Source organism: Eutrema salsugineum, unplaced genomic scaffold, assembly GCF_000478725.1.
Source record: "Eutrema salsugineum unplaced genomic scaffold, Eutsalg1_0 scaffold_21, whole genome shotgun sequence".
NCBI lineage: Eukaryota > Viridiplantae > Streptophyta > Magnoliopsida > Brassicales > Brassicaceae > Eutrema > Eutrema salsugineum.
The window spans coordinates 710,784-727,403 of NW_006256821.1; the positions used below are offsets into that span (position 1 = coordinate 710,784).

A 16,620-nucleotide genomic window follows, 5' to 3' on the forward strand; every position below is an offset into this window, starting at 1 on the left:
AGTCGCACACATAAGGAGCACTTAATACCGAGATGGGCGTGCGGCTCGGCCACGGGAGTTCCAGCCCGCACAAGGAGAGAAAGGAGTCCGGTCAACGAGAAAAGGACAGGTCAAAGCCTTGACTGGTCAAAAAGGATCTATTGACCACCAGCCCAAAGGCTGAACCTAGTCCCACACTCTCTCTTCCTCACCAAAAACACGAGTTTGCTCTCTTACCCCATTTCTCTCTTTGTTTTCATCATAACTCTCTCATTTCTCCACGAAATTCGTTGATTCAAAGTGCTCTGAGATCGTTTTTGAGTTGTTAACATCATCCTCATAGCATTTCGAACTCGTTTGCATCATAATCCCAAGGTATTCACTCTGTTAAAATTCATCTTTTTCCATGTTCTCAAATAGTGATTTTTGAACTTCAAAGTGTGGAATCGATTTTGACAGGTTGTTTTAGACCTTGGGATTATTTTTATAAATGCTAGGGTGGTAGATTATCATGGAAAACAGAGCTCCTTCTTGGTGATTCACTGTTCTTGAATTTTGAAAATTGTTGCAAGTTTATTCATGAAAAATCGATTTTTCTTGAAAAAAAAAAAGTGATGAACATGTTTCTTGCTGTGTTTCTGCTTTGCACTTTTGTTTTGCATTGCTATGAATTCATTGGACTGATGCTTGGCTTGAGAAACTTGTTCATGCACTTTAGAAATCGATTTTTGCAACAATTGTTTTTGAGAAGTTTGTGAAACTTGATCTTGTGCTCATCTCGTTTTTGAGAAATTTATTGGCAGATGACTGAAAGAACCAACTCTCTAGCCCAGAAGAAGGGCACTGCATCCAAGGACAAGGGTTTGGTCTCAGGGTCTTCACAACCAAAAGGAAAAGGCCAAGGCACCAAGAAAAGCAAAAAGCAAGGGAAAGGAGAACAAGCGCCGAAAAGGACAAGGCATGAAGAGAAAGCGTCGGTGGTTGCTTCTGGTTCCAAGAAGAAAGGGAAACAATTTGCTGTGGTATCTGATGATGAACATACTGAGAGTGGCTCAAGCAGCTCAGCTGGAGGTTCCCAAAGCACCAATGAAGAGGCATCAAAGAGGATCAAGGAAACTGAACCAGAAACACCTGATTATCTGGCCAAGTTTCAACAGATGGGGATCCAGCAAGGGAGGTTCCCTGATGTGGACTTTCTGAAGAAGATTGGAATCTATGAAGATGTAAAAACTTTGCTTGGGAACATAGGCATTGAATCATTCTTGGAGATGAGAGAGACCGCATATGAAGAGGAGTCTCAAGAGTTCTTGGCTTCTTTTGATGCTTTTATGTACTACCCAAGGGATTCAAGGATTCTTCAAGGGGATGGTCTTGGATACATGGAGTTTACTGTGAAATGAAAGGACTACAGAGTGTCATTCAGGGAATTGAATGAGATATTTGGGTTTTCTGCGCCTAAAAACGTTCCTCTCTCCAACCAGATTGGTCTTAGAAAGGAAGATATTCAGGCTCTATGGAGATCAATAGCTTCTGGGAAGTACACAGCTGGAGCAGCTAAGTCCTCTTGGATAAGAAATCCAGTTCTGAGATATGTCCACAAGATCCTCTCTCACAGCTTCTTCTTCAAACTTGATGTTGGGAGAGTTCATAAGGGTGATCTGAATCTCCTTGGTGTGGGGCTGAAACAGTTGATGCCAACTTATGAAGATGGGAAGCCCTATGAATGATATGCTTACACACCCTGCCTTGCCTCTCAATTAGCAAGGTCTTTGATGTTCTACAAAAAGTGCATTTGGGGTTCAACAAAGAAGGATGAAAAGCTGGCCCATGGATGGGTTGTAACAAAGATCTTGAAGGCAAGGGGGTACAGGTTCAAGGAGAACAAGGCAAGGTTTGACCTGATTAATGAAGCCCATCTGTGTAAGATCGGTTTCTTTCAAGGAAGAGTTGGAGCCAAGCTGTTATACAACTTCAAGTCCTTCATTGATGAGCCAGTCCAGACTCTCCTGCCCAATCCATCCATCACCATAGTCCATGTAAAGAGGAACATTCACTTCTACTTGCTGAAGGAAGAGCTGTACAATGTCCAAACTGATCCACCAATCCTCAAGTACAAGAAAGCTTGCAGAGAAGAAGCCTCCAAGGAAAGGAAAGCAACCGCTGAAGATGCTACCACGAGTGCTGCTGGTGCTGGAGATGACGGTAGGCCTCCACCTCAAAAACGTTATGGTGGAAACAGATATCACCTTGATTATTACAACTGGGAGGAGCCAGGCACTTCAGGGTTTAGAGCTCAACAAAAGATCGGTGTTCTCCAACAATGGTGCAAGTTCTAGGATAAAACAATCCACAAGATGGTAAAGTGCATCAAGGAGATGAAGAAGAGGATCAAGAAGCTTGAAAACCCTTGCAAAGGTGGATCTCCAACACCGGTTTCACCAAGGAACAAAGAAGAGGTTGGAGAGAGTTCCACCAACTGCACGGTCCTGGTCCCATATGGCACAGCATGGGTGGATCTTGAAGACGGTTCTGATGAGGCAAGCCATCACTCCTGGGAGACACCATCCGGTCACACTTCAAACCCCTCTTACTCTTTGGGGTCAGACTTCCATAGCTCTTAGGTAACATTCCACACCTTGTACATATGCATGTAGATTTTTTCTTTTCCTCTTTGCATTTTACTTGTTTGTTTTGCTTTTACTCCTTTCTCATGCTTTTATAACACAAGGGACTGTGTTATTTAAGTGTGGGGGAGGAGTTCCATCTTTCACTAATCATGTTTTCTCTGTTCTTATTTTATGCTTTGAGTCTTGAGTCACATACTTGCATGCATTCATGTAGTTTCATCTAAGTGCATATAAAAAATAAAATAAAAACCCAAAAAAATCAAAAAACTTTTCACAAAAAAATGTTCATGTAGTTGCATTCTCATTTTTAGGATTGAGTCTAGTTGCATATTCATGTACGCTGCATCAATGCAAGGGAGTGATGATAGGTTTTTCCTTGAGAGAATATCACTTTAAGAATTCGGTTCACTGCCCTAGTTTCTAGTTCTTTGATGCATGTAAACAAGAAAGAAATCAAGACTGATCCATGCTTTGAACTTGTTGAGTGGATCAAGCTTTGATTAGTTCCAGCCTTATCTAAGTGAGAACCATAATTTGACAATCTAATTATCATTGCTTGTGCATGTCATTGTGAACTCATGGGTACCCTTAAAATATTTGAGCTCTCTTATCCCTTTTACCACTCTTTGCTAGCTCAAATAGCTGTTTTCTCACCTTGAGATAGTTCCCTGCCTTTAGCCAAACCTTCCTTGAAGCCTGAAACACTATAGTGAGAGATGTGAGGCCTTTTTCTGAATAAACTTGACAGAAAGTGTTGGGTTTAGGGCGACAAGAGTAGGGTCTCATGTAGATCTAGTTCAGCATCTTGAGTCTAGAGTAGGCTAGGAAGGGATCTTGAGAAACACTGAGTGGTAAAGAGAAAGTTTGAGATAAGAACCAGAGGATTAAAAAGAAAAGAAAGCGGTTGATAGACAAGACTTTATGGGTCTCAGGGCTATCAATCCCCTTGTCAAAGTAGCATAAAAGAGGTTGTCAATCCAAGAATGTGGTGATAGACACTAAGCTACGTGATCAGTTTCTCAATTCAAGTAAACAAGTGAGGTTTTGATTGATTAATGACAACTAAAAACATAAAACAAGATTAATGAAAGAAGTGATCAAACAAGAACTAAGCAATGACAAGTAATGTGAATATGAAATGATGGAGGTATGAGATTCTAGACATGATAGTTGGCTAGGGTGCTTTGGTGCTAAACTAGGAATGCTAATGACAATGATGAGACATGATTCAAATGATTAAGAACTCTAATCTAGATTAATCCTCTCATGAAGGTATTAACCCCTACACTAATCCATTTTTCAAACCAAATCATCATTTGTGAAATATGAATCAGTGATCATTAATAAACAGTTCTAGAAGATCATTCAAGCAAATAACAATACATCATCATGCAACAAATGCTTAAACCTCTAATACAGCTCTTTAAGGAATTCCCAGAATCTAGATCTCAAGTGATGTGCAAGGATCTAGCCTAGAGAACAGCTGTTTAAAGAGATGAATCAATGAATCTAGCCCTAAGCACTCCTAATCTAACACTTTAGCACCCTAACCTACACATCTAGAACCTCATTAAGGTGACTACTCACTAATCATACTAATCACTCTTAAACCTTTGCAAGTTGAGAAGATTGGCATGATTAATGATGAGAAATGGAGATGGGGAAGATGGATAATGATGGATTTGCAGCTTTAAACACAAAGATCTCTCAAACTCTCTTGATCAAACACTTAAAAATCGATATTTCTCTTCTTAAGTGGAGTCTTTTCACAAAAGAGCCAAGAGACAAAAGGAAAAAAGCTTAAGTTTCTTGGGAAAAAACCCTAAAAACTATATATAGTCTTTAAAAACGAACCGGGTCAGCCCGGAACAAACCGGGTACTGACCCGGCTTTGGTGGGTAAAGATGAGGTTTGCCACGGTCTGGCAGGTCTTGGACGAACCGTGGCATGTGACCGTGTCAAGTCCCGAAGCTTCTGTTCTTGGATGGATCTTGGTGCCACGGGTTCCCTCTGGTTGTGATGCATGGCCATGTCAAACGCCGAAGGATTGCATAACGTTGCCACAGCCAAGTCCAAAGTCGTGATGCATGGCCGTGTCAAGTTCTGAATGTCTGAAGGATCCCAAGTGTTGTCTTGCCACGGTCAAGTCTAGACCGTGGCAGTACCTCGTCGCGATTCCCTAATGCACGTATGATCCTGCTGCGGCCAAGTGTTATCTTGCCACGGTCAAGTGTGGACCGTGGCGGTTCATCGTGACTTGGACCATTCATCTGTTAGAACGTTTCGGAGGTTGCCACGGCCAAGTCTAAAGCCGTGGTGTGGAGACCATGTCAAACCCCAAAGAACTGCAATCAAGTTCCATGGTCAGATGTGGACCGTGGCATTCCACCGTGCCATCCTTACACTTAGCACAATTTCCATGCTCTTGATGCTCGAAGGATATGTACGTCTCTATCCTTCCGGAACTCATGCCTCACAACTCCAAATGGAACGATCTCAACTGTTCTGGAAATAAGACTCAGTTATCTCAAATCTTGATGAAGGTTCTGTAGACTGAATCGGTCTGGAATTGCATCGTCCTTCGCAATCTTCGGAGCTCATCGGGTCGGTCTAAAATGGCAGCGAGACAGGCGTGCCTTCCGACGAGCTTAACTCTCTGCTCCCGACTCCAAATCATATGATTCCAACTTTTCTAGAACCATGATCCAATCGTCTCCAACTTTGATGAAGCACCCGACAACTGAATCGGACCGGACGGTTTCCCGGACAGGCGATCGTTCAGGAGTATCGGATTGCTCCGGAATGGATGCGAGAGAGGTCTGTCTTCCGGTGACCGTATCTTTGATTTCAGTGCTCCAAATGCCCTAATTCAACCTGTCCTGGGTTCTTGACTCAATTATCTCCAACTTTGCAGAAGACCCTGTAAGCTGAATCAGCCGGCAAGATCTTCCGGTGGCGCGATTACGGAAATCTATCCGCACCCAGGATTTTTGGCCAAGAGACTTGACCGCTGGTACGTGTTTTTGGCCGAGAGGTCTACCTGCGGGAAGGATTTTGGCCGAGAATCTTCGACCATCAGTACAGCATTTTGCTGAGAAACCTAAAATTGCTCCTTTTCACCATTTTTGATCATTTCAACCCTATTTCTTCATCTGAATTACATCCTCCACTCCAAATAGGCTCCAAATACACCTGATAAACACTCCAAAAATGCAGGACACTCTAGGACCTAATGCAAATCCTAGACAAAGCTAGAACCAAGAACAAACTCTAATAAAACTAGCTAAATGTATGCACGAGACTCAATCTTTGGACAAAAAATGCAATCCTAAATATGACAAATTATGAATATATCAACTCCCCCACACTTGTCCTTTGCTTGTCCTCAAGCAAACAAGAACAAATGAGAGAGAGAGGTTGGATGCATGGGAGTTCATATTTCCTTAAAGAGAGATCATCATTAAAAGAGTTCAAAGCTCATTGTTCAAATTACCAATTCTGGACTGCAATGCAAACTGGTTTACTCATAAAAATTAGCCTTACTTGTCACCAAATAAACCAAACTCAAGCACCAACCTTCACAAGCATTCCTAACCTCAACCTTTTGACATTCATTTAAAGTATCAAGTGGATCATGTTCATGCAAATCAAGTGAATTCATTTGGCTTGGGACTGGGTTTTGAGATTAAAATGATCTCAATCAAGTAACTGGTACTCCATGCAAGGGGATCACTAAAAAATTAGCAGACTTTAGTAAAATGCTAAGGGTAAAAAGCAATGGATGCATACAAAGATAGAACTACATCTACCCCACACCCAAAATGCTTTTCACACTCAACTTTAAACCTCTCAAGACTCTTTCTCTAGTCTACTCACCCCAAATGGCATTTTACCCTTGACACTCAATCAGCTCTCATCACTCTCTTCATTTCTTCTCTTAGGGGAATGCTTTCTTTAACAACCACTTAGTGAGTTTCTTTTCTTTAACACACAAGCTGTTCTTTAATTCAGCCTCTTTTTGAATCTTTTCTCTCTTTTTTTTTATGAGACTCTTTTCATTTCAACACATGAGCTTTACATTTCAGCACACACTCACTTTCTTTCATTTTAGCATTCATTCCCCTAACCAATCCGGTTCTTTCCACTTTCATCACTCAGATTTTTTTTCTTTTCAGCTCACACACTCAAAATCAATGCCCTCACTTTCACCTAAACCTAGACTAGCCCTTGATGTTGGACTAGTATCTACATGCAGCACTATCTTTGTCGCTCTAAACCCAACACTTTTTTACCAAGTCTACTTAGAAACAAGGCCTCATAAATCATGCACACAAGAAGGGTGTTTAGGCTTCAAAGAAAGGTTTGGCTAAAGGCAGGGAACTGTCTCAAGATGAGAGATCAGCTATTTGAGCTAGCAAGTGTGATAAAAAGGGATAAGAAAGTTCAAATATGTATGTGGTAACCATGAATTCACAATGATATGCACAAACATGATAATTGGATGTCAAATTCAAGGGTTCTCACTTAAGCAAGGTTGAGGCTATTCACAACTTGATTCAGCTAGCACAGAAGTATTGAGACACCAGTTCAAAGCATGGTTCACACTTGATTTCATACCAGTTTTGCAATGCCTTAAGGGACCAAGCTTTTCAAATGATGTTCTCTTCAAGAAAAAAATCTATCATTACTCCCATTTGCATATGATGCAACCTATATGAAAATGCAAACTAGACTCAACCTAAAATGTGAATGCAACTACATGAGCATTTTTTTTTTAATATGCACTTAGATGAATGCAAAATGAGACTCAAAGTGAAAAGGAAAATAAGAGCAGAGTAAACATGATTAGTAAACACAAAACTCCTCCCCCACACTTAGATAACACAGTCCCTTGTGTTATAATAGCATGAAGGAGAAGTGCAAAGCAAAATCACAAAATGCAAAGAGAAAATAAGCTAAGTTATATGCATATTTACAAAGATGGAGTGTTTACCTCAATCGCTGAGGTCGGATCCCAGGTAGTGGGATGGATTGGAGGTGGAGCAGGATGGAGTTGAGTATCTAGGTGGGCTACTCTCAGGTAAGTCTGGTAAGAACGCTGTGGCCGGGTTGATCCAATCTTCTTTTCCTAGTGGGAACACAAGGTCATGAGCTGCTGAGCTTTCTCCCACCTCTTCTCTTGTATCTCGTTTGGGTGAGGTGGCTGGAGCTGTGAGTTTCTTCACCTTCTTCTTTAGTTGCCTAACCCAGTCAACTAGCTTGTGAATCGTTTTGTCTTGCCATTTGCACCATTTCTGAAGGCTGTTAACTCTTGAATACAGCTTCTTTGTGTGATACTCAGGTTCACCCCAAACATAAGGATCAAAATGGTACCGGCCTGCTCCCATCCTTCTGTCAAGATCTCTTGGCTCCTCATTCTCACAACCGGCAGCCCTAGCTGTGCTCTGCTCTTCCACTGGCTCTTTACCCTTGGATCCTGCGGCAGCCCTAGCATTCTCCACTTTAAAGTTGCCAAGAGTGCAAGAGATGGTGAACTTCCCTGGGTTACCTAGCTTTGGGAGGGAGGTGGGCTTCATCTGAGTTGATTCAGAGGTGGAGGCACTATCTGTTGGCTTTGCTTGAATAGTTGGCAGCTCTGTTGTTGCAATAGACCTTGAAGCATTCCCTTGCTGAACAGAAAAAACTGAACTGGCTGCCCCCACACTTTCATTCTCAATGTCCACATTGAGTTCATGTAAGAAGCCCATGAAATCCTCTATAATGGCATTCTCATCCACATGAGTTTGTGCAGGTTCACTAGAGACTTGACCATAAAGAAGGTCTTCTATTTCTTGCACAGCAGCTGAATGGTCATCATTGCAGTAGATGGCATTGCAGTAATCTTTTGAGTTTTGAAGAGCTTTACCAGGAAGAGAGACTTGTGGTTCAAAAGTGCAGATGCCCTTGTTCTTTTTAATAGCTTTTATTTCAGCTCCTAGTGTCTCCAGGTTGGATACCATCTTTTGTTGTCCTATTAAGAGCTGTTGGAGAACAACATTGAAATCAGGACTATGTTGAACAGGTGGTTGGGCAAAACCAGGAGGTGGTGGCCTTTGTTGCTGGAAGCTGAGTTGGTTATTGAAGCTGTTCCCTTGTGGCTGAGCTGTTGGCTGCTGAAAAGCTTGTTGACTTTGGAAGTTACCTTGGAACTGATTCTTTTGAGCAAAGCTTTGTTGACCTTGTTGGGGAGGGTATATTTGATCTTGGGGATTGGCTACATTGGTGCTTCTATAAGACAAGTTCTGGTTCTTGTTGAAGTTGTTGTAACCCTGAAACTTGTTCTGATTACCTATGTAGTTCAGCTCCTCTTGTGTAAGGCCCACTTCATTTATGTTCTCAAAGCAACTCCTCTCTTGAGACTCACCTACATAGTGTATAGGCTTTTGAGTGGCAACCAGGGCTTTGTCAAGCTTGATATGCAGCTCTTTGATCTTCTCTTCCAACCTTTGTTGGGTACTAGAGTCCTCACATCTGTTGGCTCTATCAAAGTCTTCTCCATAGGTGTCTTGACTCATGGCTAAGTTCTCAACAAGTTCCATGGCTGCAGTGATTTCTTTTGCCAAGAAATTCCCATTTGATGCTGTGTCCAACTGATTCCTGATCTTGGGGACAGCTCCTCTATATAAAGTGCTAAGGAGAGAGGCTTCTGAAAAGCCATGATGTGGACACTGATTTGTGTAGCTTCTAAACCTGTCCAAAGCTTCTCCAAAGGTCTCATTAGAATGTTGAGTGAAGCTGGAAATCTGGTTCCTTAGCTTTGCAGTCCTTGAGCTTGAGAAGAACTAGGATAGAAAGGCAATCTTGCACTGTTCCCATGTGTGGATGGATCCTCTTGGGAGGTTCTTTTCCCACTGATGTGCCTTATCTCCAAGGCTGAATGGGAACAATCTCAGTTTGAAGCTGTCTTCAGATACCCCATTGATCTTAGTGAGATCACAAACTCTGTCAAACTGATCCAGATGCTCCAAGGGATCCTCCATAGGTAAGCCATGGAACTTCTGATTCTCAACAATATTAATCAAAGAGGCCTTCACCTCAAAGTTGTTGTTTTGGACAGGAGGTGGCCTGATTCCTGCTCCATACTGGTGTGCATAAGCTCGGTCATTCTCACCAACAAATACTGGTGGAGGCTGATGACGTCTGGGTGGGTTTGGGTGGGGCTGTGGTGGATTAACTTGAGGTCGGTCTTGGTTCTGGTTATCCTGAGCGTGTCCCTGATGGAACGGAGCTTGTTGAACCTGAATTCCAATCCCATCACCAGCTCTTTGACCGTGATCAGCTTCTTCAGCCTGATGCTCATTCCCAACTTGCTGATCCATTCCAAACCTTTCCAAGTGAACAACTCTTTCTCTTTGTCTTCTTGCTTGGCTTCTTGTGATCATAAACCTGAAAACAAAGACAGAGTTTGAAAGGTGATCAGTAAAACAAAAGAAACTTGATCTCAAAAACTATATCAGAAACTAATGCTAACAATCCCCACACAATATGGCAACGACGCTAATTGATAACTAAGGTTTTCAAGGCCTTAAGAAGGCTTATCAATCCCCTTTTCAAAGTAGTATAAGGGGTGTCAATCCATATGTGTGGTAGTTAGGCACTAGTTTATAAGACAAGTTCTTAAGTCAAGTGATCAAGAAAGAATTGGTGACAAGAAACAAATGAAAATATAAACAAGGAACAAACAAGCAATGATTAATGAACTAAACAAAGCAAGCAAGCTAAACAAGATGGTGGTGATTAAGCAAACGATAAAAGATAAACCTCTAGATGTGATCATTGATTAGGGTGCTGTAGATATCAATTCATGATGCTAAGAACAATAATGCAATGCAAGTTACTCTTTAGTCTAGACTTCAAAAGCAGATTAATTCATTCCCATGACAATAATCACTTTGCTAATCACTTAATCAAGTCTAACAACCATTAGATATAATTAAGAAATCAACAAGCATAATGCATCAAGCCTAATAAGTGACCAAATAATCTCTCAACCAAGAAGACTGAATCTTACACAGAAAGACATAGCAAGCAATCACATGATCTCAAAAATTTCAACTTAGAACTCTAATCTAGACTAATCCTCTCATGAAGGCATTATTCTCTACACTAATCCACTTTCAAACCAAATTCCCATTTGTGAAATTGATAACTTAGAGTTTTCAAGGCTCTAAATGAGGGGTTATCAATCCCTTTTGTCACATTGCAGTACAAAGGGTATCAATCCATCATGTGTAGACACTAAGATACAGTATCAGTTCTTAATTCAAGCCAAATGAGTGAAGTTTTGATGATTAATGACAACTAAGAATGGAAAACAAGGATTAAAGCTAATGATCAACTTAAAAAGCAAGTAAATGAGCTAAATGAGATGAGAATGTATGTATGATGATGAGAAAGGTCTTAGACATGATAGTGGATTAGGGTGCCTTCAGTGATAAACTAGTGAGCTAATGAATCATATGATCAATGCAATCCATTCAACTTAAACATCATTAATTAAGTTAATCCTCTCATGAAGGTATCAACTTCTATGCCAAAACAGTTTCTAACCTAATCATCATTAGTGAAACATGAATTAACAAGCATTAAGAATCAGTTTAATCTGTCATTTAAGCATATAAACAATCATTCCCATGATGAATAACACTTAAACCTCTAACAACCTTGGTTCAGGTATTTCATCAAACACTTTTGGTGCATGAAATGCCCAGAATCTAGACCACATATGATTTGTATGGATCTAGCATTAAGAACAGGTTGTAGAGAATGGAATATGCGAGATCTAACCCCTAAGCTCACTAATCTACCACTTAAGCACCCTAATCTACATATCTAAGACCTTAATATGGAGGTTACTCACTAATCATGATCAACACACTAGATCCTTTGCAAGATGTGTTGTTAATCATGATTAGAAGTGTGTAAATGAAGAGATAGATGATTGATTCAGAAGAGAACAGCTTTAAACACAAAAGATCTCTCAAACTCTCTTGATTAAACACTTAAAAATCGATATTTCTCGTCTTAAGTGGAGTCTTTTCACCAAAAGAGGCAAGAGACAAAGGGAATAAAGCATAAGTTTTGGGAAAAAACCCTAAAAACTATTTATATGTCTCTAAAAACGGACCGGGTCAGCCCGGAACAAACCAGGTCCTGACCCGGCTTTAGTAGATAAAGTGGAGAATGTGCGAGTTGGTCAAGAGTCTCCCAGGTCGCATGCCCAAGTCGCACAGGTGAAGAAACTGTCTTGTGAGACTTAAATCACTTAGTCTCAGCCGCACGCCCAAGTAGATGTGTTTTGCGAGTCTTTGTGCGGCTTAATCTTCTTCTTCTTCAACTTGCATGACCAAGGCAAAATCTGGGGAAGGTATGTGTGCGACTTGGTCATCCCTTAGTCCCAAGCCGCATGCCCAAGTCGCACAACCAAGGAGAGGAACTTGAACGAGATAAAACCTTGTAAACTCAGCCGCATCACTCTCTCAGTGTGAATTGCGGATCTTCGTGCGGCTTGGTCTCCAATACTCCTTAACTCGCACGAATATGCAGCAGGGACCTTCAGGGATGTGTGCGGCTTGGTCTCCATTACTCCCAGGTAGCAGGCTCAAGTTGGTGTAGATTGCGAGTCTTCGTGCGGTTTAGTTTCAAGCGCGGCCAACTCGCATGCCTAAGTCGCACGGTTGTGGACTTAGCATTTTTCTTGCTCGGAAACCTCAGACCTTATCTAGTGATAGCTTACCCGCACTTCTCAACTCGCAGCTCAACCTCCAGGCATTCATCTTCAGGTGTTGCGGGTTAACCAAGTCGCAAGACTATCTCGCAGCATTCAGGGCTCCTTGGATCACTTTGCATTCAGGGAAGCGTAACTTCCAGGATACTGGTCCCAATTGTGTGATTCCAGTTTCAGTGGACAGAAGACTCATATATCTTCAACTTTAATGAAGGAACCTTCGTCTCTTGGGAAGTGAAAGGTTTCCTGGAGGGCTCATCTTCGCAGTGCATTGACACGATAAGAAAGAGGCTTCTAGACGTGTGTCCATTCCGGAAACGTTATCTTCTTTCTCATAGCTCCGAATCGAATGATCTCAAACGTTTGGGAAAGAGGACTCAAATATCTCGGATTCTGATGAAAGCCCTGTAAACTGAATCGGTCTGGAAGTGCATCGTCCTTCGCATTCTTCGGAGCTCATCGGGTCGGTCCAAAACGGCAGCGAGACATGAGTTTCTTCCGACGAGCTTAACTCTCTGCTCACGCCTCCAAATCATATGATTCTACTTGCTATGGAACCATGATTCAATCTTCTCCAACTTTTATGAAGCACCCGACAGCTGAATCGGACCGGAAGGTTCCCTGGACAGGCGATTTCAGAAATGTATCTGCACCCAGGAATTTTGGCCGAGAAACTTAACCAGACGGTACGCGTTTTGGTCGAGGAATCCACCCGCAGTACATGCAAATTGCTGAGGAAAACCTTCCTGCGGTACCTGAGAATGGCCGAGAACCTCCAAAAACCCATTTTCACCATCTTTCAAGCCCTGATCACCATTTCTCTTCCTGGATTCACCTTTTCAACTCCAAATAGCTCCAAATACACCTGATAAACACTCAAAACATGCAAAGACTCATTGGGACCTAATGCAACTCCTAAGTCCTAAAACAAATCCTAAGGACCTAAAATGCATGAAATAAGATATGATTTGGAATGAAATATACAACCTAAATGATGCAAATTATGAACATATCAACTCCCCCACACTTGTCCTTTGCTTGTCCTCAAGCAAAAAGAGCAAATGAGAGGAAGAGGTTGGATGCATTGGGAGTTCATATTCCTTAATGAGAGAAGTGATCACAATGAGAATTCAAGTTCATGCTCAATTATGCAATGCAAAGCCATACTCAGATATATATCAACTCAACAAGGAATCTCCACAAGTTCTTCTCTCTCTCAACTCTTTGACATTCATTAAGCTTTTATCAGGTGAATCTCATGATGCAATGTTTAAACGAGCTGGCTTGGCTAGGGAGAGGCTATGAGATTAAAATGATCTCATCAGTGTTCAAGCGGGTTTAATGCAGCAAAGGGATCTCTCTATGAATGATCAAACTTTGGCAGAATGCTAAAGGTAAAAAGCAACCTATGCATACAAGGGCAAAGACGCATCACACCCCACACTCTACTCAAAGCTTTCTCACTTTCTCACTCTCTCAAGAACCTCACTTTTCACACTTATTTTCCTCTCACTAGGGGACTTACTTTTCATTTTCACTCTCAAGTCTTGGAGTTCAAACTTTACACAGCTCTTTTTCTTTTGCAACCTCTAGCCTCTTTTTTTCTTTCTTTTCAAAACATTTGATCTCTTTGGCTTCTTTTCTTTTCTTTTTACTTATAGGCTAGACTCTTTCTTTTTAACACACCAGAGCTCACTTTCTTTAACTCAAAAATCCAAGACTGATTTCTTTTTCTTTCATTCCCCTAGCTATTTCCACTTTCTCTTTTCCACTCATCTCACCTTTTTCCACTCACCAACAAGTCTTTTCCCCCACACTTATTCCTCGCCAACACTCTCAGTTCCTTGATGTTGGAACACAGCACTCAATGAGACCTGCCTTTGTCGCTCTAAACCTAACACTTTCTGCTAAGTTTGATCCAAGCTGGCCTTTCAATTCACACACAAACATTGGCTTAAAAGAAGGATGGGCGGTAAAAACAATGATTCTAGCTCAAGTATGTATATCGGCATCCACAAGCTTTTTCAAACAATGCATCACAAGATATTTTCAAGTCAAGTTCCAGGTTCTCACTTAATTAGAGTTGAGTTTAATTCAAACTTGCTTCTCAGATTCAGATCGTTTCAGACTTTGCAAGCACATAAAAAGATTCACAAGCATATTCAGTTAAAGTTCTCAAAGTGATGTTGATATGATCCTAGGTGAGGATCAAGCCCTGGACTACTCTCCAACGATTGTGATCTCGAAATTTGATGGTTTGAGGTATTGCGGAATGAAGAGAATGAATATGAAATGAGGAAATATGGTGTAACTTGGGGAAGACGCCTTGACACTTCTAAGAGAGATGAAAGATCTCTTAGACTATCAACAGAAACAAAAGTGCTTGTAATGAAAGGATATAATCTGAATTCACTAATCAAGCTGGTGATCAAACGATTTAGAGAGAGTTTTAGAAATAAAAGGTTTGATAGATTGAAAAGAAAGACAAGAGCAATACATATACAGTCTCGGACAAAATAGGAAATAACAAAGACAACTAAGACGACTTAAAGACTCTATGACTAAGACTTAGACTAGTTTGAATTTAAAAATAGGCTCCTCTCTTCCTTGATCGCATCTGGTGAACAAAATGGGCTAAGTTTCCATCAAGAGGCCTTTTGTAAAAGTGTTGTGAACAAGCCTCATTAAAAACCTTGTTTGGAAAACCCAATTGGGACAAAACCAACCGAAGGGAAAAATACATGTTTTTAAGTGACGTCCAGAGCACTATAAATACATGTTTTAGGAACCCTAATCGACAATCATCTATCATTACTTCATATTTTTCTTATTGTTTTTGCTTTAGCTTTTAGGGAGAGAGAGATTTGTCTCTTGAACCCTTAACCCTTGTTCTCTCTTTTTCAATTTTGGTTTCTATTCTACTTCTTAATACTATGTCTTTGATTTCGTTCATTATGTCTGAGTAGTTTTATTGTTGGGATTAAGGGATTTTCGATGGGGATTTATATGTTCGATGAGGATTCCATGAGCTTTTGAGCCGAATCTTAGAAATTTTTCTTCTGAATTCGTTTTTACTGCATGAGAGTAGCGTCATGAACTACAATCTGATCCAGATGCTTGGTGACACGAAAGTGTTCATCCGGTGTCAGATCTAGTTTGGGAGAGCAAAACAACCATAGGAGTGGAACCTACCTATGGGCGATTTGTGAATGCTGACGAGTCTTAAACATAATGCATCTCTTCTCTTCCAGGGCCAGAGTGGAAACCAACTGGTCAGGGTTGAGAGAGATAGTTGTCTATGATCACGACAGTGGCGTATTCATACGTCCGTGACTCCAGTTCGAAAAGTTTAAGCTAAGATCTTATCAATTTTACTCTCTAGCAATGTTTTGAATCATTTGTACCCCTGAGAAAACTTCCCTGAACCCCAACGCCTTCTTTCCTATTGATTTACACCGTTTTTATTTCAAGCTTTAGTTCAATATTGTCTTTCCTTTTTAGTAGATTTTCATTTAAGCAATTAGAATATCCGTTTTTCTCATTTTTATTCATTTTCGTTAAGTTTAGTTATTAGGTCATTTAATTTCCGTATTTTCTTTTAAGATTTCGTTTTTACATTTTAAACACACTACCAAACCCCATAACCGTTTTGGTTCTAGACTTCCTTACTTTATACTTATTTCAAAGGCTTTTTGCAGGAAAAGATCCTCCTTCCCTGTGGATTCGATCCCTAAGTACTACAATCGATCCCTAAGTACTACAATCGATCCCTAAGTAAAACTTGACAACCCTCACGACACACCAAATCAAGTTTTTGGCGCCGTTGCCGGGGAAGGCACGGGTTTTCTTTTCTGCAAAACCCCGAGAAAGATTGGTAAATCGACTCTAGAACCCCCTTTTCTGCATATTTCAATTTTTCGGTTATTTTTTTTCTATTTCAGAAGATATGGATCCTATGAAACGAAATTACTACTATGAAGGAGGTTTTTACAACACTCCTCGAGCCACTCAACGCCGAGAAGCACAATACATTCGTGATCTCTCCTCAATGGATCAGAATTCAATTCTGAACCACCACAAAAGAGGACTTCGCAGCCACTACAAATCAATTCGCGAAGGTTTAGAGGAACAAGGATTCTGCTGGGAGACCGTGTCAACTTACAATGAATCTAGATTGATGATATGCTTCAGGAGCTTAATGAATCTATGGATGATGGGTATTGGGTATCTTGTGAAGTAGATGGAGAA

General features: G+C 40.9%; 1 non-coding gene across 1 annotated transcript; it reads left to right on the forward strand.

Moving 5' to 3' along the window:
- The first annotated feature begins 9,296 nt into the window (after positions 1-9,296).
- On the forward strand, positions 9,297-9,403 carry LOC112086324. The gene has a single exon (XR_002899446.1). It is a non-coding gene; the product is annotated as a small nucleolar RNA R71 (small nucleolar RNA).
- Positions 9,404-16,620: the final 7,217 nt, after the last annotated feature.